General features: G+C 41.7%; 1 long non-coding RNA gene across 1 annotated transcript; it reads right to left on the bottom strand.

Annotated features, from left to right (window-relative positions):
• Positions 1–3,941: 3,941 nt before the first annotated feature.
• Positions 3,942–25,416, bottom strand: LOC147380274 (uncharacterized). The gene is made up of 3 exons (XR_015167836.1): positions 25,141–25,416; positions 22,373–22,434; positions 3,942–4,105 (listed from the first exon to the last, which is right to left on the bottom strand). It is a non-coding gene; the product is annotated as an uncharacterized LOC147380274 (long non-coding RNA).
• Positions 25,417–25,466: the final 50 nt, after the last annotated feature.

Below are 25,466 nucleotides of genomic sequence, written 5' to 3'. Positions count from 1 at the left end.
AGGAGAAGTTGAGGAAATCATTCAATAGAATATAGTTCTATTTAGCTTCATACTCTTGCAAAAATAAGATTTGCCGCACTTGTTTGGCCCTCTTTGGATTCTTCCATACAGATTTGACTGCGTTACATCAAATCAAAAGGAAGAAGGAAATAATTTTATGGCTGAAGAAAATACAGCCTCCTTTCTTTGTAAAAGATTTAAAGATTTGTATTAAAATTTGGTTAAGTTTCTCTGGTAGCATTTGTCTCATTATACCAGTGATTGGTAACTGGTAAACAATAATGTTGCAGATTGTCATTCCAGCTTGCCAAGTCTGAGACGGATGTTGCAGAATGGTGTTTCCTCTCCCAAATACTGTTATTGTGACCCATATGTGATTACAGTCCGCCATTTTCCAATTGGTTTCTCTTAAGCACTTACCATTATCTGGCATGTGTCCTCCTGTCCTCCTGTCATAGTGGTGAGCAACGAAAAAGTGGACTGGAAGAGTCCAGAGCAGACTCTGCCACAATCTCACCATGATGTCAGATAAATCACTTAATCCTGGTATGTCTCAGTTTCCACTCCTAAAATACTGGAGTACCAAGCAAGACAATTTCTTATGTTCCTTTGAACTTGCTGTATGTCTTCTTCATTTTCATTCAAGATATTGTCTTATTTAAATTGTAAATGACCAACTTTAATTTCTTATTCATTTTCTCAACTTGTCTAGCACAATTTTTTTTTGTTGTGGTTTTTTGGAGATTTTTGTTTATCATAGGGCCTCAGACATGTTAACAAATTGTCAGTATCTTTGTCTTAAATTTGTAGAAAATTTTTACAATAGTGCAGAAATTATACACAATAAGCACACTTATTTTGGTGCTGTTTCAATTTGTGATTTCAGTTTTGCACTCACTAGGATAATGTATTCTTCACTGGGAGTGATAAAAACCTGCTCAATTTCAGCCATCTCTGTGTTTGTTTTCTGATATGTACACCTGAAGATCAACCCCAGGAATATGAACCATGTGAAATGTTTAAGCTATTTATAGGCTATCAATCAGTAAACATATTATAGTGGAAATATATGTATTGTAGAATTCGTGAATGGAAAATATCAAATATAGAATTTCTATAAAACATATCTTTACTACTTCAAGATATTCTTGAATAAAGCAAAGCATTAATAAAGGTTTTATTATAAGTTAACAATTTACTTAGAAATTTATTTTCTTAGAAATTAACAATCTAAGTACTGATTTAGAACAAATGACCTTTGAATCAGGTTATAACTATTTGAATTTTTAACCTTCCTTAACATATATGACTTATGCCCATTGTTTCATTATGTGAATTATTTGCGGAATATAACCTTTTAATGATGTGGTAAAATGAAGATTGCTAAATAATACTATTTATTCCTCATAAGTTAACTTACTCAGCGATTGAATGTCAAAAATGAAGAGCTCTTTGTAACATCAGGTAAAATATTGCTTTTCTTTTCAACTAGGTATCTACTCTTCTATTGAGAATCCACTTGCTTCAAATGGATTTTAAAAATCCAATAACCCATAAATCCCCAGAGATTCTATAAGAATTAAGTTGACATAGGCACAAACACACTAGCAAGGTTCTATCAATAAAGATAACTTACAAAGACTCTGTTTGCACACTAAATGAAGGCACAATAGTGTGCGAGTTCTCATACTGTGTGGTTTATGAAAAGAAAGTCATTTATGGAAATTCAAAGTACTTGGTTCTCAAAGCCCAAATTTCATTTACGTATTTTTGTTCTAAAATTAAGATACAAAATTCTTACAATCATTAAGAGAAAAAATAACATTATTCCAGTAACAGATGTAAGAACCATCATAAATGATTTTACTTAAAGAACTTGGGAAATTTATCCCTATTAATTCATCTCTGAAGTGAGTCAAAATATTCATCAAAAGGTAACAAACTATTTAGCACAATAAAACAAACTCCTGTTCTTTAGAAGGTTACATTCTAATGCCATATTCAGAATCCTAACTGTTCTACTCTGCAAAACTATGCACCCTGTAAAGATACTTAATTTACTAAAATAAAATCAAAGTTGTGACAAATCAGGTATAATGAAAATATATCTATAAAAGCTAGTCGCTGTGATTACTGAAATACAGATGAATTAGGGCTAGAAAAGACTAAAGAAAATGAGACACTAAATTCTAAAGCATGACACAAGATGGTCTGATCTCTCACACGTGGGAGTTCTTGGGTCCAAAAATCTTGAACAGTTTTACAACTTGGATGCCAGCACTCAGCACATGACTCTCAGAAATAGAAGTAGCATTTTCATTTTCTCTGGGAAAAACAATTAAGATACAGAATATTTAATGAACACTATTCACCATTAAATTATCATAATTGTAGGGTTGGGCTAGTTAAGGGGAGTAGGAGAGAGATTAATTTTTTCCTATGACAATATTGAAATGAGAATTAACTGAAGAGCTTCAGGCAATTGGGGAAAGCCTAGACATGGTTAAATATTTGAAAACCCTAGAAAACCACACAAATGCAGACAGAGCCTTTAAACTCCAGAAATCATTTGCAAAAAGCATGGAAGTCAGACCAGGAAAGATTACAATACAGCAAACTTCGCTTGGGAGCTCATTTCTGCCTTTTCATGTCTGTAACCACAGCAACAAGCACAGAACTCCAGCACAGAAGAGGTGCTCTCTAAATATTGGTTGAATCAATCAATGAATGAGCCTCAATCTCAAATCTATAGTCCTTTTCTTTTGAAAAATCAAAACAGAACTCCTTGTTCAGTGCTTGACTCAGCAATATGACATTTCCCTTTCTGCTCATTCCCCAGTATCATGCTCTTCTGGACTTACATAAACTCCTCTGGCCATATATCCACAGAGGCACAATATGGCAGGGAGATGTGTTTTCCATCCCCTGATCATTTAGAGAAAATTATGAATCATTTAGAGAAATTATTCAACTTCTTTGCCCTTTGGGAAACCAATTTAAAACATTTCTAATCTTCGTCCTCCCCCAACCAACAGTTTTTAGTCAATGCTTAATAAAATGTGTTGAAGATTCTGTTTTTGCATGATTCATGATGCTAATAAATTCATCAATCTTATTATCACACATCTTTCTGTAAATGTCAAATAGGATGTAGCTGACAAGGTCATGGCCATTAAAAATAGGTTCATGGACAAACACATTTGTTCTTGACAGGAGTCATCTATGTCTAACCTTTGACTTTCTATGTTTCTATTACTTGAGTATCAACAATTGTACACAATTTTCACATTATTCTGTCACTGTATGTCAAAATTTCCAAACATAAATGCTTATTTTTTATATATTTAAATGGATATCTTTTATTATAATACTTTGTAAATGTCCTTTTTCTGAAAATGGTTTATATCACTTTAACATTTTTTAAAAGTTATCCTCACCTGGGACTGATAAACATTTTCACATACAGTCTTCATTTGAGTTTCTGGGAGGCTGAGCACAAGATAAGGATAAATAAGTCACTAATTCTTTGTAGAAGCATTTCAGAAGAAAGTAGTAAGGAAGGAAGTGAAGGAAGCTTCACTTGGAAGGAAGTGAAGGATAGCAGGGGGAAAAGCAAAGAAAAGATATGGTTTCAGCTGAATTGTAGTCTTAGTTTGATCCCGTAGAGAGTTTTGAAACAAGAGTGACACCACAGACACTGTCCTTTGGTTCAGTTCAGTTGCTCAGTCACGTCCGACTGTTTGCAACCCCATGGACTGTAGTACGCCAGGCCTCCCTGTCCATTACCAACTCCCAGAGCTTACTCAAACTCATGCCCATTGAGTTGGTGATGCCATCCAACCATCTCATCCTCTGTTGTCCCCTTCTCCTCCCACCTTCAGTCTTTCCCAGCATCAGGGTCTTTTTCTAGGAGTCATTGTCATACCTTGACATTGTCCTACCTTGAGACAAAGGAGGAGGACTTTCGTATTTCCTTATCAAGTTGGTTGCATGCTGCCCTTGGTTGGGGGTGAGGGGTGTTTTCCTCCAGGCCATTCTGGTGAGGTCAGTTTGTTACCAAATCCAAGACTGATTGCTCTGCTCACTGCACAAGAGGCCAATAAATCTAAGAGAAGAGGTGTTGAGCCAAGAAACACAACTTCATTAGGACAGCCAGCAGACTGAGAAGATAGCAGACTAATGTCTCAAAATAACCATCTTAACTGGGTCTGGATGCCAGGTTCTTTTACAGAATGTGGTGGGGGGGTTGTTGAGGAAGTGTAGTAAAAAGGCCATTATTCTTGCAAATATCTCCTGGAATGGCCAGCCTTGGGGAGAGGATGTGTTAATTTCTTCCTTCCTGTAGCCATCCACAGGTGGACAGGGTACTGAACAAAGGCATTTTGGTTTAACATTCAGGCAGAAGAGAAGAGTTCCCCAAGGTAGGCTATTATGTATAAACAGTATGCTTTTACTGAACGAAAGCCATAGGAAGCAAAGGTTAAAGCAAAAGAAACAGATCCAACATGGCATCAGTTCTTCCCTATAATAAATTCTCTAGCAAATGGGGCAGCGGTGGCCTTCAGCAGCTAACACACAGTAGCTGGGATGGGTACGCAAGCCTCCCAGAGCGTTTTTTCCTGGTATTTAATTTGACACACTCCCCCGGAAAAAACAGAGATTCCGACGGCTTGGTGGTTGTCTTGCTGTCTTAGTAATACAGGCACGAACCATGTTTTCAATATGTAAACATTTTACTGAATAAAATGGCAGTGATTTGGCAACCCACCACTGACAACTAAAAAATTACAAAGCAGATAAAAATAGAAAGCGTAAGTGGTGCTTATAATAAAACCTTAAATTCCAAATGCAGCCTATCCTAGGAATTCAGTTCTGTACAGAGTACAAATTTCAGTAAATAATGCAACTTTTTATTTTATAAAAGAAAAAAAAAACATAAAATGACTCTCAGATTTTTACTACCACAAGTGGTAGTAATTCCAGAAGCTTCTGTACCACATTTAAGTCAGCAGCAGATTTACCAGCACAGGTAGAAGTTTTCCTTTTACCAAGGTAAATTCTCTCTTCACTAATGGCAATGGGCTTACTTTACCAGTGGCCCTTCCCATTGAGCACTGTATGATCTTACGGTACTATATGATCCTAGAGCACTATATGATCTTAGATTGACAGAGTTTAGTTACTGAACTGACACATATTTAGTGTCTTGCAGGTTTCATCATGCCTTCTTCCCTGTTCATTTTGCATGCCATTGATTGTTCCTCTTTTACAAAACGGACTATTTTTAATTAATTTTTATTGGAATATAGTTCCTTTACAATGTGTTAGCTTCTGCCGTGCAGCAAAATGCATCAGTCATACGTATACATATATGCCCTCCTTTTTGGACTTCCTTCCCATTTAGGTCACCACAGTGCATTAGGTAGGGTTCCCTGTACCATACAGCATGTTCTCATTAGTTATCTATTAAAAAAAAAATCTACAAAACAATAAATGCTTGAAGGGGTGCAGAGAAAGGGAACCCTCATGCACTGTTGATGGGAATGTAAATTGATATACCCACTATGCAAAACAATATGGATGTTCATTAAAAAACTAAAAACAGAACTGCCATTTCACCCAGCAGTCCCACTCCTGGGCAAATAACCAAAGAAAACCATAATTCAAAAACATACATGCACCCCAAATGTTTACGGTTGCACTATTTACAATACTCAGGACACAGAAGCAACCTAAATGTCCATCAACAGAAGAATGGATAAAGAAGATGTGGTATATGTATATAATAGAGTATTGCTGCTGCTGCTGCTAAGTCGCTTCAGTCGTGTCCGACTCTGTGCGATCCCATAGACGGCAGCCCACCAGGCTCCCCCGTCCCTGGGATTCTCCAGGCAAGAACACTGGAGTGGGTTGCCATTTCCTTCTCCAATGCATGAAAGTGAAAAGTGAAAGTGAAGTTGCTCAGTCGTGTCTGACTCTTAGCGACCCCATGGACTGCAGCCCACCAGGCTCCTCCATCCATGGAGTTTTCCAGGCAAGAGTACTGGAGTGGGGTGCCATTGCCTTCTCCGAATGGAATATTACTCATCCATAAAAAGAACTATTAAAGAAGCAAAACGAGACTATCTCTTAGGTATATCAAGTGGGTGGGAGAACTGGCAAGAGCTCTTCTCCTCCTTTCCTGTGCTTCTGTACATTTGTGACTGAGCCTGTGTTTGGGGACTTTATGTATGGGTACCAAGGCTACCCCTGGTGTCCCCTGTGGCTTATCAGTATGGACCAAAGTATGAGAGCCAAGGCTCTGGAGCCTGGCACGTGCCCAACTTAAAGGGTTTCTGTGGCAGTATCAGGCCCTTTCTTTTGTATTTGCTTGTTGTGTCACTGCCTTGACCTAGAGGCAGCAAATGAAGGTCAAAGATAACTATGTATAGCTTTCAAAAAGGAAAAGAGGAACCAGTGACCACTGCAAGCATACAAATAAGTATAAAATGTGCACCAGAAACTAACACAACATTATAACTCAACTATACCCCAGTAAAATTGTTGGAGAAAAAAAATGTGATATAGACCCTGATAGAGTCTCGTATACGATCTTGAAGACATAGAAATATCCAAATTTTACAAGAGAACAGAGCAAACACTTGATCTGTGAAGCAGTGCGTACTATGTATAGAATGGGATAGGCTCACAACCCACAGTCTGCAGAGACACATCCAAGATTCCAAAGCAAGTATCAGGAGACGATTTGAAGTCAGAAAATAGGTGTGCCCTTTTCATGCATCATGGAAGGTGGGGCTTGCGAAGGATAAGTGCAGACTTGAATGTAGGAGTTGGGACTTCTCTTCTATAGGCAGTCAGCACTACTGGGGCACCAAGCCAGGTCTGAAATTCATCTGCTTCCTTTACTCAGAGTTCTTCACTTCAATCTGTTTAATCAAAAATCTTATCTATGACTTATCTCCTTCATCTCATACAGTTCTATCTGTCCAAGCCTTGGCTATGTTGGGACAATACTAGAATGCTCTTCGGGACTTTTAAAAAGCAATCTATGTGTCACTTTAGAAAGGAGATATTCATAAAATCTGTTTCCCACCTAACATTTGATGACAAATGAGGCAGGCACAGAGAGGTTAATGGCTTGTCTGATGTCACAGAGCTATTTAGTGGGCAGTTGTACATTATTGGATAACCATGTTCTTTTAATCATTAATTCCCACTGGCAGGCTACATATTAAGTAATTATATTGTCCCTTTGAAAATTCTTTATCTTAGATGCAGTTTATGACCCAGCAGTATTTAACTACTTTACCATAATGTTTCTTATTTATGTATCTCCTTACACTGTTCTCTCTTCATGGAAAGTTCCCCGTCTCACTCTGGCCTGTCTCTAAATCCATGTTGCACCTTTTCACCTTTCAGGAAGACTTTCCTAGGGACGCCAAAATGGGTTAGGAACATCTCAATACCTATTTATGTATGGTTTCTCTTCAAAGAGCAGTGAGTGTCTTATCTTTATATTGATGAAGTCTGGTATAATGATTGACAGAGTGTAGGTGCTTACTAGATTTGTAGTGAGTGAATGGATGAATACAAATATATGAAAAAGCAGTGTGAACCAGAAGCTTCTATAAAAACTTATAGACAGTGTGTACAAAGGAGCTAAGAAAAGGTGATAGTTTATTTGGATCATAAAAAAAGAGGCAGGTTAAGAGTTATATTTATTTTCCTGCATAAGGTGGTCTATAGTTATGCTTGGTACAGAAAAATGTAATACCCCAACTGTCAGGTTCCAGCTAGATCTTGAAGAGTCTAAAACCTAAAGAACCCACCAAAGTTGTCTGGTGCCTAAAACATTACCCGATTTGCAATAATTTCTCAGTAATTATTAAGTGAATAAAATGCAGAAAATCTAGGATTGTCACAGGAAAGTGTTTTAGGGAGATTAGGCTAGAATCACAGACTCAATGTTCCCAATTATGAGTATCAAAAGAGGGTTGAAACCCAGCAGCTCTACTCCTAAGTATACAGTTAAGAGAAATAAAAATATATGCTCAAACACACACAAAATATACATTAACATTCATAGCAGCAGTATTCATAATGGCCAGAAGACAGGAGACAACCCAAATGTCTGCCAACCAACACAGCGATAAACAAATTGTGATGTGTGAACACTGGAGTGGGTTGCCATTTCCTTCTCCAATGCAGAAAAGTGAAAGTGAAGTTGCTCAGTCGTGTCCGACTTTTAGCGACCCCATGGACTGCAGCCCACCAGGCTCCTCCGTCCATGGCATTTTCCAGGCAAGAGTACTGGAGTGGGATGCCATTGCCTTCTCCTATATATATGTATATAAAGGAATATTGTTTGGCCATAAAGGACTGATACATGCTACTACATAGATAAACCTTGAAAACATGGTAAATGCAAGAAGCTTGTTACATAAGACCACATATTACATGATACCAGTCATAGGAAATATCCAGAACAGGGAAATCCATAGAGACAGAAAATGGATGAGCAGCAGCTTAGGGTGCAGTGAGGGAGAGTAGGTTATGACAGCTAAAGGCGATGGGGTTTCTTTTAGAGATGATGGATTGACTGTGACGATAGATGCACACATCTGTAAATATACTAATTTCCACTGAATTGTACACTTCACTAATGCTCTGGGGTGAACTGTATGCCATATGAATTATACCTTAATCAGTCAGTCAGTTCAGTCGCTCAGTCGTGTCTGACTCTCTGTGACCCCATGAACCACAGCACGCCAGGCCTCCCTGTCCATCACCAACTCCCGAAGTCCACCAAGACCCATGTCCATCGAGTCGGTAATGCCATCCAACCATCTCATCCTCTGTCGTCCCCTGCTCCTCCTGCCCTCAATCTTTCCCAGTATCAGGGTCTCTTCCAGTGAGTCAGCTCTCCGCATCACTGTTTAAAAACTAGAGGGAGAGAGAATGCTGAAAGTATCTCAGACTAAAGCCACGCGTATCAATCCTCCCAGTATGTTAATAAGATTCATTTCATTTCAGGCATTTGCTGATGATATTCCAGATTCATTTCTACCCAGCTTATTTGCAAGGCCCCAGTCAGAGCTCATTAATATTCAACCTGTTTAAGCCGGCTACTAGGTTGTGAGCCCTTTTCTTTTTTTTTTTTTTTTGCTGTTGGGTATAAACAGCTGAACCACATAAAAGTTCCTGTCCATGCCACATCCATAGTTTCAATTCCAAACCCACATGTATTGCATGCCCATTATGTGCCAAGCACCTAGCATATGTCATCTCTAAGCCTCACCATAACCCCAGGAAGCAGGTCCTATCACTTCATTTTATAGAGAACGATATGGGAGAGAGCTTAGCTAATTGCCATGGTATCACTATGTGTGAACTGAAAGAACGAGGTTTAAGGTACGTGTGTGATTTACATGATCTGTGCTCTATTTGCCAGTTTGTGTCCTCAAAGTCTAGCATGGCAGACAGAAACGCATAAATGTAGCACAAGGGACGGAATAAAGAAGGAGAGGATGGACTGTCTGATAAAGACAACATGATCTGATGTACCACCGTGGAACAGCACTGTAAAATTCCTGTTTAAAAGCCTGCCCTAATGGCTTGAACAGTGACAGAGTTTTTCCAGGTCTGGGACCACTCGGGCGGGCTGCTTGAAGAGGGAGCTTTTAAATCCTTGTTCTAGCTGAGCAAGCACTTGCACATGCCCAGGTCAATTTCTTTTGAAAAAGACTCACGTTTTTGTTCTCAGTTCTCACTGTCAGCCCTATTCCACCAACACTCGGTGCCAAATTTACTCTAAAGCCGTATTTACCTTCTGTGTTAAGATATCCAATTGCTTATATCCTATAGATTGAGTTTCTGCATCCATGGGATTCTCCAGGCAGGAATACTGGAGTGGGTTACCATTTCCTTCTCCAGGGGATCTTCCCGACCCAGGGATCGAACCCGGGTCTCCCCCATTGGAGGCAGACGCTTTAACCTCTGAGCCACGGGGGAAGCCCATACAATGAGCATTGGCACAGAAATCAGAGGCATCACTCATGTTTTATTCCCTAATCGTCATCCTTGCTATTTTTTTGTGTGAGGATATTTGAGGATGCTTCTTTTTCTATATTACACCTTTCCCCCCTTCTCCTTGGTGCATCTTTAGATGCATTCCCCACCTCCCCCAACTGGCAATTTTGAAAGCAGACTGGCCAATTTCCCGTCATTTGCTCCTCTATGAAATGCAAGCTCCTTCTTGCTTGCAATATTCTAGAATACTAAGTTCAGGTCCAAATCAATTAACTCCAGCTTTGTTACCACCTATATGGCAAGTGGTTGTTCACTTTTTCATCCTCTTTTCTCCTCTAAAGTCAGGAACTTCAGCTTTCAGAAAATAAGATCACTTCCACACAAGTGACAGCAAACATGTAGACCTGATTATTAAAAGACTGACATGAGAACAGGTAGAAAAAGAAGCAGGAATCTCTGGAAGCCAAAGTTGGCACAGATTCATCAGGAAATGCATGCCAGACTCACTTCTATTGGATAAGCATGGCTGGCCTGGCGGTTTTGGACTTTAACAGAACATACGACTAAGACTCTCGTGACACTTTTATGGACAAGCTATATTGAGTTAGATGAGAACATAATTAGATATAGTCATGCCTGGTTGGACAATCTTAATAAAAACCTTATAACTGATTGGTATTTAGTAGCCTTGTCTTCACAAACTTACATAAAGCTGCCCAAGGCAAGTATATCAAATGTGGGGATGACTGCAAATATTGTACATGAAGTGAGATTTTAAAATTATCTCAGTATTTAAAAAAAAAACCAAACATCTGCATCACCTAAAAGCCAGGAGGAGGTCAGTATCTCAGCATGTGGTTTATAGAAGGAATACAGAAAACTGCTTCCATGCATACTTTTCATCCAAATAAAATGCATGGGGCGCCAGAAGTTTAAGGTCAGGCATGAGTGTGTGGGCACGCTAACGTCACCAAGGCTTCTCAGTCATGTAACCTATTATGGTGTGGAATTCTTTGGAATGCTAATTCCAACTTGGAACAGGCTCAGGGGTTTTCACTGCCTTTATTACTTTATAAATCTGCCTGTGTGCGGAGCTCCAGTGTGAGGAGGGAGGGTCAATAAACTAATTCTGCACTCTCTGATATTCTGCTGTTCGTAAGAGAATCTTAACATGTGTCACAATTTCACAAACAATAAAGAGTTGTAAAATACCAGCTACATGAAAAGCTAGGGTACGTGATGGCATAGAGCTTCATTAGCTTTATCGCAATATTCACAATGCATATTCTATTACATAGCAGCAGAAATAGGCTATTTTTATTTGTTACTTATATAATCAACCCTTCTTATACCCATGGATTCAACCAATGGCATATTTGGAAAAAAAGTTCCAGAAAGTTCCAAAAGTTCCACATCAAAATAAATAAAGGCTTGGCACAGATGAGTGCTATAACCTTTCTGTTCTAAACACTGTAACCCTAGGTCCTTCTTCAACTCATAGGAACTGGAAGAGAGTGGAGATGAAAGACAGCTACAGGGTATTATGAGATAGGGAGGCGGCACCCTGGCATGTTCACATGGAAGGAAAATCATGTTAAATCAAATTATTTTCTACCAGAGGTGTCTAGGAATGAGAGAAAAAGTTCCTAAGGGCCAGCCATCCAACGTCTTTTCTTTGAATGGTGTGAAAGGTGAGGGAGCTCCAGGATGAAACTGCTACTTATACCCGGAAATGTGTCTGACTCCCAAGGGACTGAAAAAAGAGCTGGCTATGCTGCGGAACCTGGAGACTCAGTCATACACGGAATAATTATCACTGAAGACTAATTCCAAAAAGAAGTCAGCCTGTGAGTGAATGCATACCACTGTGCCTGCCTGAGCATCTTTTTTTTTTTTTTAATATTTACTTATTTATTTGCCTGCAGGTCTTAGTTCGGGTCTAAGCGGCAGCACGCAGAATCCTCATTACAGCCTGTGGGATCTTTCGTTATGGCCCACAGTCTCCAGGGCACGTGGGCTCAGTAGTTGTAGCTCACGGGCTTAGTTGCTCCTCAGTGGGATCTTAGTTCCCAGACCAGGGGTCAAAAGCTCTTCCCCTGCATTGCAAGGCAGATTTTTAACCACTGGAACCAGTCAATCCTAAAGGAAATCAGTCCTGAATACTCATTGGAAGGACTGATGTTGAAGCTGAAACTCCAATACTTTGGCCACCCAATGTGAAGAACCAACTCACTGGAAAAAACCCTGATGCTGGCAAAGATTGAAGGCAGGAGGAGAAGGGGATGACAGAGGATGAGATGGTTGGATGGCATCACCGATGCAATGGACATGAGTTTGAGTAAACTCTGGGAGTTGGTGATGGACAGGGAGGCCTGGTGTGCTGCGGTCCATGGGGTCACAAAGAGTTGGACATGACTGAGCGACTGAACTGACTGACTGACACCAGGGAAGTTCCCCGAGCTTCTTCATCTTGATTGAAAAACACCTCTCATGGACATTTCCTAGGTGTTGAATTGAGACTAATAAGACAGCCGTAAAGACTTGAGTTACTCCAGCTCCAATTGTAACATCTTGGTCTCCCTTCTGCTACGTATGGCCTGCATATGGTTTTGGGGGCTGTTTAGAGATTTTGGTGGAAAAGTACCAAGCAATGTGCATTGAATCTGATTTTGTTAAATTCCCAGTAGCTTCCAAGCAGTTGAGATTGAAATGGTATAACTGATTTTAAGCAAATCTAGGACCTCTTTTGGTATGTAGGTCCAAAATTAGTAGTGAATTTTATACTCTCCAAGATTTAATCCAGGGTAGCTGTTTGGGCTCTAGAATTATCTGAAACCAAGACTGGTGTTTTCACCATTGTCCCTGTTTATTTCCATCTCATTTTACTCTTCCTCTGAGAAAGGAAGCAGGCCTGCCTGGTTCCCCTTTCTATTCCATCAGTATCTCTTACCAGGCTTCACAAACTCACCAGAGCAAGGTGCTTATCTGGATGGTCCCATGAGGTTTAGATAACACAACCTGTTTTTACTGATAGTTGGAAAACAGAAATGACAACATTCCTTTCTTGACAGGGCTCCCTAAGCCTTTTCCTTATTTTTCTTTTTGGTACAATAATGAAGGTTGACAGGGCCCCTTGACACCATTAGTGGTAAATGAATTTTTCAATAAGGACTAACAGAGAAAAACTGCAGTTCAGATTTATTTTTTTGACCCAAAGAGTCCTCTCTCTCCTTATGCCTTTGCTTTCTATGTATCCATGTGTGCTCAGTCACTCAGCTGTGTCCAACTCTTTTGCAACCCTACGGACTATAGCCCAGCCAGGCTTCTCTGTCCATGGGATTCTCCAGGCAAGAATACTGGCTGCTGCTGCTGCTAAGTCACTTCAGTCGTGTTCAACTCTGTGCGACCCCAGAGACAGTGGCCCACCAGGCTCCCCTGTCCCTGGGATTCTCCAGGCAAGAACACTGGAGTGGGTTGCAATTTCCTCCTCCAAGGGATCTTCCCTACCCAAGGATCAAACCTGGGTCTCCTGTGTCTCCTGCATTGCAGGCGGATTCTTTACCACTGAGCCACCGTCAAGTCTCCTTTCTATGTATTCTTTATGAAAATTTTCAGCAAAAGCATCTTAAAATTAATCCAATAGTTGTCTCCTTCAAATCTCCTTCCTGGAACTCTTCAGGTATCAACATCAGGTCCTGGCTGCTTCTTAAGGGCCCCATCTCAAAACATTAAAGGCAGGACAGGAAACTCAAGCCTTATCCTGAGGCTTACCTTTGTAAACTTAGCAACACTTCCTGCTTTTCACATAAGAAAACTTAAAGGGAGTCAGTCTCAACTGTGAATTGGATTCTGTCCCATTTCTCCCCCAAACTGGGAAGGAGCTGGTCAAATACTTGCATGTTTGGACTATAAATATTCAAAGACTCTAATCTGGTATCTTCCATATAATACACATTTTAACTCCTACTTTAAACTTTCAGAATGCTTTTTATGGCATCTGTTATGCCCTACTTTAAAATGTCTGTCAACCTAATATTTTTACTCTTTTTCCTTTATTCATTTATCTTCAAGGTCATGCGTGGAAACACCTTTCAGTGGAAAGAACCCATCTGCTTTGGCAAAAATGTACGCTATAAACCTTCATTTCTGCAAAGGTGTAAATAAATAAATAAATAATCCAAGAGTCTATTAAATGCCTTTGAAGCAGAGTTCCCTAAAGCTTGCAGCAGGCAACACTGGTACCAGGAGTCGATGCGGCAAACAACACAAAAACAGGGGAGGGGGACAAACAACATTCAGAAGCTACCCTCTTTAAAATTCAAAGTGCACAGCAGCATCGTAAAGGGTTGTAGGCATTCTAAAGAAAAGGGTATTTGTTTCATTTTATTTAACCGCTTATTTCTCAAACTTATTTGATTACAGACTCTTTTCCTGTATGAACAAACAAATGGTAATACACTGCTATACTAGGGTTCCACAGTACACAGTTTGGAAACCGTGCTAGATGATGCCATTTTTTTCCTTCAAAAATTCAAAATTCTTCACTTTTCAAAATTTTAATTTATTTATTGCTTGCTGCCCTGGGTCTTCAAGGCTGTGAGCAAGCTTTCTCTGGTTATGATGAGTAGGCCCTACTCTCATGGGCTTCTCACTGCCGTGGCTTCTCTTTTTGCGGAGCGTGGGCTGCAGACCCAGCGGGCTTCGATAGTTGAGGCTCGCCGGTTTGGTTGCACCATGGTACGTGGAACCTTCCCCGACTGAGGAATCGAACCCATGTTCCCAGCTTTGACAGGCGGATTCTTAACGACTGTACCACCAGAGAAGTCCCTACTCTTCATTCTTCCAAAAAGGATAATTCCAATGCATTCCTCTATTGGAAAATAATCTCGAGATAGAAATACAGCTCACTTCTTTCTCACACTGTATTTACAGGGGTATCTAACGTTCATCTCACAAATAGGAAATTTCCAAGTGACTAGTTGGTTCTTATAAGTAAACATGAAAGCACATCTTCTTTAAAAAAACAAAACACCTCATCTGAATTGTCAACAGCTCACCGGCTGGGGGTAAATTATCTATTAATCACAGTCACATCTTCAATGTTCATCTCTCACTTGCCTTTCCTTGTTTTTCTCTATCACACTTAAGGTACTTACTCTTGTATGTACTTCTGACCCCTAAATAAAAACTAAAAATTGAATTTATTATTCCCCTCATTAAAAAAATCATAATCAATGATGTGCCGGTAAGACAAAGCAGGTACAAATCTTCCCTCCGCCATCCTTTTTTGGTTGATTTAACCTCTCTCACCTCCTCATTTGTGACATGGAGGGTCACCCAACACCACAGACAAGTAAGTATTCTGTGAGATCCTGTGTCTAAAGTCCCCAGCTTGGTCAACAGCAATCTCGACGCTTTAGCAGTCATAAAGTGCCTTCCCATGATGTCTTCACAAACTTTTTCCAGTCATACCTGGAATCTGTGGAATTCCCTTCTGTTTTTCCCAATCCCAACTTTGTCATCCTCCAAATTCCCCTACAACTTCTCTACTGACAGACCCTGCTTTAGAAATGTTAGAATATGTCAGATGATTCGAAAACCTGTAGTGAGGAACAGCCCACCCCCAACCCCAGTTCATCTGACCAAGGTTCCTCAGCTCCTGAAATATTAACACGTCTCCCCCACCGCTAACTCCCACTTATCAGTTCCACCAAGAACACTCTTGATGTATTCATATAACCTTTCCTTAAAACATTTTCCTCTTTGAACACCTCTTCGTCATGTCTCTGATTAACCCTTTCCAATGAAACAGGTCTACAATTCTAATTTTCCTCTGATGAGTTCACAGATACGTTCGCAAGCTGTACTTGCTGATGCACACTTTCACTCTTCCTTTTTACAAATGTTTTAATTGAGATAATTGACACATTGCATTGTATTGGTTTTAACTATACAGGAATGATTTGATACATGGATATATTGTGAAATGCTCACCACAACGTGTGTGCGCTCAGTCCCTTCAGTCATGTCCACCTCTTTGCGAGCCAGGCTCCTCTGTCCATGGGGATTCTCCAGGCAAGACTACTGGAATGGGCTGCCATGCCCTCATCCAGGGGATCTTCCCAACCCAGGGATCGAACCTGCGTCTCCTTCATTACAGGCAGACTCTCTGCTGACTGAACCACCACGGAAGCCCCGTCATCACAGTAAGTTTAGTCAATATCCTTCACCACCACAGTTACACATTTTTTTTCTCTTGTGATGAGAATTTTTTAAGATCTACTCTGATAGCAACTTTCAAATACACACTACAGTACTGTTAACTATAATCACCATTCAGTATGGCTTTTATTCCTGCAGATACTTTTCTCACATAAACATAAGCTCTTTAAGGGAAGTGAATGTATCAGTTTTTCACTCTGCCCACAGTGGAAGTGTAAAAACTTTTGATTGATCCAATTGCCTGGTGAATCCCATGGACAAAGGATACTGGCTGGCTACAGTCCATGTCATTGAGAGTCAGACACAACTGAAGCAACTAAGCACACCAATACTACACACTTTCATTCCTAAGAGTTATATTTATTTTTTTATGTTTTAATTGGAAGATAATTGCTTTACAATATTGTGCTGGTTTCTGCTGTACAACAACTCAAATCAGCCATAATTATAATTACGTATACATGTATGTGTGTATATATATCCTTTCCTTCTTGAGCCTAGTGTTACATTTACTTTGGAATAAGTTACACATGAAACAGAAAATATTAATTGAGGGATACAGCCAAATTAGATTATAGCAAAGTTGGGGTAGTTACTTAGGGGCAAAAGTTGTATACCAAATAACTGTGAAGCTTTTATTTATTTGGTTGTTGGTTTGTGCATTTGTTCTGTCATTCAGGATATAGTTTATTTACAAAATGCGTTCAGGAATACTCAAGGTTTATCTGCCTGGAATCTTCCCAATCATTTTAGGTATAGGTAACATTTGTCTAGCTACAGCCTTCACTAGGATTCTGAAAGCTGAATCCACTCATGGGAGACTCAAGAACTTCTCTCTCTTTAAAAAGGAGACCATGGGCAACAACCCCTAGGCATTAGGTCAGTTCAGTCGCTCAATCGTGTCCGACTCTGCGACTCCATGGACTGCAGCACACCAGGCTTCCCTGACCATCACCAACTTCCAAAGCTTTGCCATTTTCTTCCACTGGAGAAGGGAATGGCAAACCACTTCAGTATTCTTGCCTTGGGAACCCCGTGAACAGTATGAAAAGGCATGATGTGTGGAGATAAAGAGGCCTGGTTGCCTTGGAGCCTAAGAGCCCTCAGGCTCAATGTTCATCTCACTGTTGAGTGTTGGCTGTGGCCCCAGGCCATGGAAATCCTGGTGTGAGCTGGGACTTCTGGCAGCAGCTTAGGGGAGAGACTCTTCCTGACCACATGAATGGGATGTGATTGGTCCTCCATCCTGCAGGAGGTGGTCAGCCCCATGCAATCCTCTCAATACTTCCAGCAAGCAGGCTTTTCAAGCACTGTGCCCTCCACAGAGAGGACGCCTGCCTTTCATGTACTTGGCACATGCCCTGGCGAGTGGTGGAGGGTTCCCCCTAATTCTTGGCATATTGCCCAATTCTACGTTATTGGAATACAAATGAGCAGTCTGATAAAAGAGTAACCTTGAGTCTGCTCTCATTTTGGTGTCAAAAAAAGTAAATCACTCACAAATCTGGAACTTTTATTAACAACACATTACTCGGGGACCCACCTAACTTACTCTGGGTTAAAAGTCACTGTGATCACTGACAGCCCCTGGGAAGATCAATGTAAGATTAATCCAAGGATATTATTATCCTGGTCACCCAAGTGACAGCTATGTGAACTCCTGTTCTCACAAGAAAAGAGAACTGGTTTCTATTGCAAACTATGCACGGTGCTGGGTGATTTCCATTTGTCACACCACCTGATGAATATTCAGAAATGGAGGTTCTGGTAGGTCCCACAACTATATCCAAAAGTGAAATGTAAGTATTCAGGTTTTCTCAAAGTCTGAGTCCTTTATGATTAATGCACGTTGGTGCCCTATTACCCAAGTCCTCTAAAGAAGCAAACCCATGTAATGTCCATATGGTCTCCATTAAATCTTCTTGCTACTGGATCGATTTTTCTCACTTCTTACCTCTGGGGTTGGCATATATGGCCTATTTTTTTCTCCACTCTTGTTATTCCATAAAATATAGGAATATTCTTTTAACTGAGTCCTTGTGGCAGTCTTGGAATTACCATCATTCTTCAAACAAGTCATGTAAACCAGCTGCCAGCAGTGGTCTCTGGTTAAACATTTAATATTAATATTATTGTCGCATAGAATTACTCCTGAAATACATTAAGCTTATTTGTAAACTATCTCTTATCTGAAGCTGAAGGCTGTCTCTGAAGCACCTTTGTGTAGTGATTGCAGAGGACTAATTTGTAAAGTATTGTATTGTTTGAAGATATATGAACTCTTAGATGCACTAGTGAAGTTAAGGTCCATGAATGAAGAAGTAACGTAAGAAATAGGGCAAATAAAATGTTGCAACGTCTATATACACGAAGATCTGTTAGCTATGTGCAGTTAAATACAGGCATGTTAAGGGTTAATTATTCATTTAAAATGTCTTTATAGCTGCTCATTAACAAGAAAGAAAAAAAAATCCTACGATGTGAAAAACTGCACCCATTCTTGAGAGAAAGAATTTTGTTATGAAAACCTTGAATGCTATGTACAGTTTCGACTTCTGTAGATACTGAAGGCTGTAGTGGAGATGAAGAAATATATAATGCCCTCTGTCTTGCTGCTGCTGCTGCTGCTAAGTCACTTCAGTTGTGTCCGACTCTGTGCGACCCCATAGACAGCAACCCATCAGGCTCCTCTGTCCCTGGGATTCTCCAGGCAAGAATACTGGAGTGGGTTGCCATTTCCTTCTCCAATGCATGCATGCATGCTAAGTCGCTTCAGTCATGCCTGACTCTGTGACCCTATGGACAGCAGCCCACCAGGCTCCTCTATCCATGGGATTCTCTAGGCCAGAGTACTGGAATGGGTTGCCATTGCCTTCTCCAGCCCTCTGTCTTAGAGAAGGTAAAAAGAGATGAGAGAAACATGCAACTCAAGACTGACTTCTGGGCCACAAAGAGGAATCAGCATGAACTTTTAGAAAGGAAGATGGGTTGAGAAGCATGTGAAACTCTCAAATACATCACAGTATCTGTCATAACAGCTAATACTCAGCCTGCCAGCACCTCTACAGAAGGTACCATAATTTACAACACTATTAGAAATTTGAAGTAACCAAGACATCTAAATATTCAACTGAAAGGCAGCCAAAGAAACCACTCTGGTTACCTAGGAGGCATGCTGGTTTCAAAAGGATGTGAATAAAAGGTGGCAAGAATCTACCCTCAAGAATAAATAGCAGAGTAGCTTAAATGTGAGGATAGTTTTAGGGATTCTGACATGGACTGAAGCATGTTCCCCCAAAATTCATATGCTGCAGCCTAGTTACCGGGACCTCAGAATGTGACTTCATGAGGGATAGGGGGTTTCAAAGGGGTGCTTCAGTTAAAAGCAGGTCATCAGAGTCGACCCTAATCCAACCTGAGCAGGGTCCGTAGAAGATGAGGAGATTAGGATGTGTAGAAAGAGAAGCCAAAGGTGTGCATTCACAGAAGAAAGGCCCAGTGGGGACACAGCAAGCATGGCCAGCAGTAAGCTAAGGACAGAGGCCTCAGAGGCCTCCACCCTGCGAGCACCCCGACTTGGACTTGTGCCTCCTGGAACCGAGAAAACAAATTTATGTTGCTTAAGCCATCCAGTCTGTGGTATTTTGTTACGGCAGCTCTAACAAACTAATACAGATTTTAAATGTCAATATAAGCTTAAGCTTTGCTAAAAATGATCAAAGAAGAAACGTAAAAGAACATTTTCTTTACTTGCAGAACCAGATGATCTTGGTTAAGCCGGTTGCTTGGATAAGTTAGCTGCTGGGATCATGATGCAACGTCAAGGAACGATGGAAGGAAAGTAGAATTCCTCAATTTCTTTCTATTGAGCTGAATGATCTTCCAACTGAAAAGGTCAGATGAACCACTGATCACTGGTACTAAATGTCAAAGAACAGTGGCAGGATTATAGAGCAAGTCTTAGCTGTTCTAAATAAGCACCTGTTCTAGAATGAATTGCATCTCCATCCCCCTGCTCCAAATTCCTATGCTGAAGTCTTAACCTCTAGTAACTCAAAATATGACTACAATTGGAGGCAGGGCCTTTTTTAAAAAATCTTTTGGCCATGCTGTGTAGCATGCGGGATCTTAGCTCCCCAACAAAGTGATGGATCCCTAGTCCTCTGCACTGGCAGTTCGGAGTCTTGACCACTGGACCACCAGGGAAGCTCCAGAGATAGGGTCTTTAAAGAGGTAATTAAGTTAAAATGAGGTCTTCAGGGTGGCCTCTAATCTAATACAACCTGTGTCTTTAGAAGAGAGAATCAGCACACAGACACACAGAGAAGACCACGTGAAGACAGAGGAAGAAGGTGGCCGTCTACAAGCGGAGAGAGGCCCCAGAGGAAATCTACCTTATGAGCACCTTTATCATGGACTTCTAGTTTCCAGAACTGTGAGAAAACAAACTGCTGCTGTTGACGCTGCCCAGACTGTGATACTTTGTTATGGTAACCCTAGCCAACTAATACAGCCCCCACCCTCTGGCTCAGACTATAATTGGTTTTGAAGGAAATCATAAAACTCCTAGAAGAAAACATAGGCAAAGCACTCTTTGACATAAATTGTAGCCATATATTTTTTTGGCTCTGTCTCCTAAAGCAAAGGAAATAAAAGCAGAAATGAACAAATGGGATCTAATTAAACTTAAAAGCTTTTGCACAGCAAAGGAACTCATTGACAAAACAAAAAGACAGCCCACAGAATGGAAGAAAGTATTTGCAAATGATATGACTGATAAGGGTTTAATATTTAAAATGTATAAACGGTTCATACCACTCAGTATAAAAAAAAATCTGATTAAAACATGAGCAGAAGACCCGAATAGACATTTTTCCAAAGAAGACATGCAGATGGCTAAAACTCACAAGAAAAGATGCTAGACATTATTAGTCATTAGAGAAATGCAATTTAAAACCACAATGAGATATTGCCTCATACCTTTTAGAACAGCTAAAGCAAGAAAGAAGCATACAAATCTAAAAGAACACAAATACCAAGTGTTGGTAAGGATACGGAGAAAAGGGCGCCCGGTACACTGTTGGCGGGAGTCTAAACTGGTGCAGCCGCTGTGGTAAACAGAAGGAGGTTTCTCAAAAACTAAAAACAGAAGTACCATAGGACCCAGCAACCCCACACTTGAGTATATATCCAAAAAGGGAAAACACTAATTCAAAAAGACACACACACCCCGATGTTCACAGAAGCATTATTTACAACAGACAAGATAATGGAAGCCACCTAAGTGTCCACCAACATGTGAACGGATGATGTGGTACACACACACACACAAACACACACACAGTGGAATACTACTCAGCCACAGAAAAGAAGGAAATTTTGCCATTTGCAACAACATGAATGAACTTGGAGGGTATTATGTAAGTGAAATAAGTCAGACAGAGAAAGACAAATACTGTATGAGATCACTCATATGTGGAATGGAAAAAATAAAACAAATTAGTGAATGTGACAAAAAAGAAACAGATTCGCAGCTAAAGAGAACAAACTAGTGGTTACCAAGCAGGGAGAGGGAAGAAAGGAAGGGCAAGACCGGGGTAGGGGATTAAGAGGTGCAAACTACTATGTAAAAGCTACAGGGATATTCTATACAACACAAGGAATATGGCCAATATTTTACAACGACTATAAATGGAGTATAACCTTTACAAACTGTGAATATTATGCTGAAACTTATATTACAAATCAACTATACCCCAGTAAGGGCTTCCTTGGTGGCTCAGACGGTAAAGACTACTGCAATACAGGAGACCCGGCTTCAATTCCTGGGTTGGGAAAATCCACTCCAGTATTCCTGACCAGAGAATTCCATGGACAGAGGATCCTGGCGAGTGATCGTCTACGGAGTTGCAAAGAGTTGGACATGACTGAGCAACTAACACACGCACATACCCCAGTTAGAAAAAAAAATGATTGTTTTTGGTGATATTGGCAGGGCACAGATAACACCCTAAAAAAAGGTGACAGAGATGCGGCTCAGCAGCACTATACATAAAGCAGACGGGAGGTGTGGTAGCAAATGTGACCAACGTGAGGCCACCCAATCCAATTCAACACTCACCTGCAGACTGAGGTGGGCAACGGACTCCTTCACACTGCAGTGACCACAGCAGCCTTGGAGCACTGTGAAAAGACACGAGACACACCACACTCAGAGGAGTGTGGAAGGAACCGGAAACAGGTGCCACTGTGCCATTTGCACAGCTGTTGAAGGGAGCGGCTGTGTTACTTTCTGAAGACAGGACCCTGGAGTAACATGAAAACCGCTGGTTTTATTGATGTGGAGGTCTGTGGTGTGGAAAAGACTGGCTTGGCTTGGTCACAGAACTGCAACAGGGACATCTGAGTGGGAGGTTACAGGAAAAGGATGTGGGCTTTAAGTGGGGTTAAGACTTTTGGAGTAACCAGAGCAGTCCAAAGACAATGCATTGTCTGAAGAGCTAGTGAATGTCTCCTAAGCTGGGGCCTTTGGGTCTGGCCTGGAAATGTGGAGATCGAAGCCAATGGGTCGGTAGTCCCTTTCCCAGGGTTTACAGTTCTAACTAGAGAAGTTCTGGTATTTACTCCTCAGAGGATCCTGAAGATAACCTCGGGGCAGGAAATGGCATTAACAGCAGAACAGAGACACTGGCTGAAAAGCAAAACCAACAGAATCTCTGAGTGGTGATGAAGCAGGAAAAAGAGTGAAGAATGACCATCATTCCGACTCAGTCAGCAGCTAATCATCTTTCCTTGGGGAAGGTCTTTTTCAGGGATGGGTGAGTGAGGTGGGTCTCAACAGTGGGAAGGGCATATGCCACACCAAAGAACTTGTATTTTCAGAGATTATAACCTCACCTCTCTATGTTTGAGTTTTGTGCCCAATAAAAGTCCCTTAACTCTTAAAAAAACGCTTCCTCCCTGCCAGGACTAGCTCCAGGGACATGCAGTCTGTTGGGTCACACTTGGTCCCGTGCTCAGGGCACCACGTGTGGTTAACGTTCTGCTGTTACCATCTTAAAATTCTTAATTTGGGAACAAAGGGTCCCACTGTTTAGTTTTGTGCTGGACCCTGTAAATTGTGTAGCTGGCCCGGCTCCATCCCCATCTTTAAGTCATACTCCTATCTGCATGCAGATGACCTGATGGATGGATGTGAGTCTGAGTGAACTCCAGAGTTGGTGATGGACAGGGAGGCCTGGCATGCTGCAATTCATGCGACTGAACTGAACTGAACTGCCCTCAGTTGCTCCTATAAACCTAGGATAGACAGAACTGTAGTGGTGGGTCAACATGTCTGGAAGAAACTGGGTTTTTGCTGTGACTGGGGCTTTTTTTCCCCTGTAGTCCCAACTACTTGTCATTTTCTTGCTGTCAGATTTGGGAGGAGGTCTTCAGAGTCCTAATTTATAAATGAGAAGAATAACAGTAAGGGCCTCACGAGCTTCCATGGAAAGGAAATGACATAAAGCTTGTCAACAAATGGACTTCCCTGGTGGCTCAGTGGTAAATAATTCACGGGTTCAATCCCTGGGTTGGGAAGATCCCCTGGAGAAGGAAATGGCAACCCACTCCAGTATTCTTGCCTGGGAAATCCCACTGCCGGAGGAGCCTGGTGGGTTACAGTCCATGGGGGCGCAAAGAGTGGAAGTGTCTGCGCAACTCAACAATAACAGAGGTAAACAAACAATTCGAGGCAACACATTATTTGTTATTATTTGTGGAGGACCTTCAAAGGTCATTCATGGGAAAAAGTAATCCACGAGTCAGGCTTGAATTGGATACTTAGGGGGCTGAAGACAGAAGACTACGTCTAAGGCAGCTGGCAGAGAAACAGGGTCCTCCGGAAGGAAGCAGGCACCCTCTGGCTGAGCTAAGATCCCACCTCTGACTCCCTGGCTTCTTTCCCTTCCCTCCAGGCCGGCTGGGGACCCTGCCTCGGTGACTGAGGCCCTTTTAGGTCAAGAGCAGGGGATACATTTGGGCAGTGGAGAAGGCAATGGCACCCCCCTCCAGTACTCCTGCCTGGAAAATCCCATGGGTGGAGGAGCCTGGTGGGCCGCAGTCCATTGGGTTGCGAAGAGTCAGACACGACTGAGCGACTTCACTTTCACTTTTCACTTTCATGCATTGGAGAAGGAAATGGCAACCCACTCCAGTGTTCTTGCCTGGAGAATCCCGGGGACCGGGGAGCCTGGTGGGCTGCCATTTCTGGGGTCGCACAGAGTCGGACACGACTGAAGCGACTTAGCAGCAGCAGCAGCAGCAGACCATCCTAGGTTCATTGGACACTAACCCGACACTGGATGGTTTGTGTTTAATCGAGGAGAAAGTGGCTTCCCAGAAGGTTCATTTCTGTGATTTAGGACAGGCACAAGCAAGAACAAGGACAGACTTTGAGCTATTGGGGTCGAACGGGAGTCATCTTTCGAGACCCTTCCCCTCTTAACTTTCACTTCACCCACATCTCAGATATTACATCCCTGCCTGATTAAAAAACACCACCACCACCTCCCATATGGTCTTCCCTTTCTCAAACCAAAACAATTTTTTTTTTTTTTAAACAAAATCTTCTCTCAAGGAGAACTAAATAGGTCGCCGCTTCTTCTCCAGGTCCGGCGCCTTTCTCCTTCGGTTTGGTCTAAAGATAGAAATTCCAGGTTCCTCGTGGCTGCTTTTGACTGGGGCGGGGCAGAGGAGGGGGGAGGCTTTGCTCTCCTGATTGCAAAGAAATCCTATTTCCTTTAAGCTTGTTTCGTTCTCTTCCAGAAACGCCTCCCCGACCTCTCCAAACCGAGACAGAGACGGGGAAAAAAAAAAAAAAAATCCGAAATGCGGATTAAAACGCACCCAGCAGCAGTCCTTTATACTACACCCCCGAGAGGCCTGCGGAGTCCGATGAGTCAAGCTGGCGGCTAGGAGCGGAGAGCGCCCTCGACTTTTCTGGAACCCAGACGTTCTAGGACTCCCCTTTCCCTGCCCCTGCACCATCCCTCTCCGACCCCAGCTTTCTCCCTCTTACTGCTCCGGGGCCCAGGCAGTCGGCCGCCGGGGAAGGCGCGTACCGGGGAGCCGGGGGAGCCGCACCTGTGGGCGCCTTGTGGGGCGCGGGCCCCTCCCGGCCGAGCGGGCGCAGCTCCCCGGCGGCTCCGCTAGGGGTCTCTCTCGGGTGCCGA

This window comes from Bos grunniens, chromosome 1 (genome assembly GCF_055505025.1).
Source record: "Bos grunniens cultivar Pamir isolate PY7600 chromosome 1, Bosgru_T2T1.0, whole genome shotgun sequence".
NCBI lineage: Eukaryota > Metazoa > Chordata > Mammalia > Artiodactyla > Bovidae > Bos > Bos grunniens.
The sequence above is the reverse complement of the archived record's forward strand: the minus strand, read 5'-3'. Positions and strand labels throughout refer to the sequence as shown.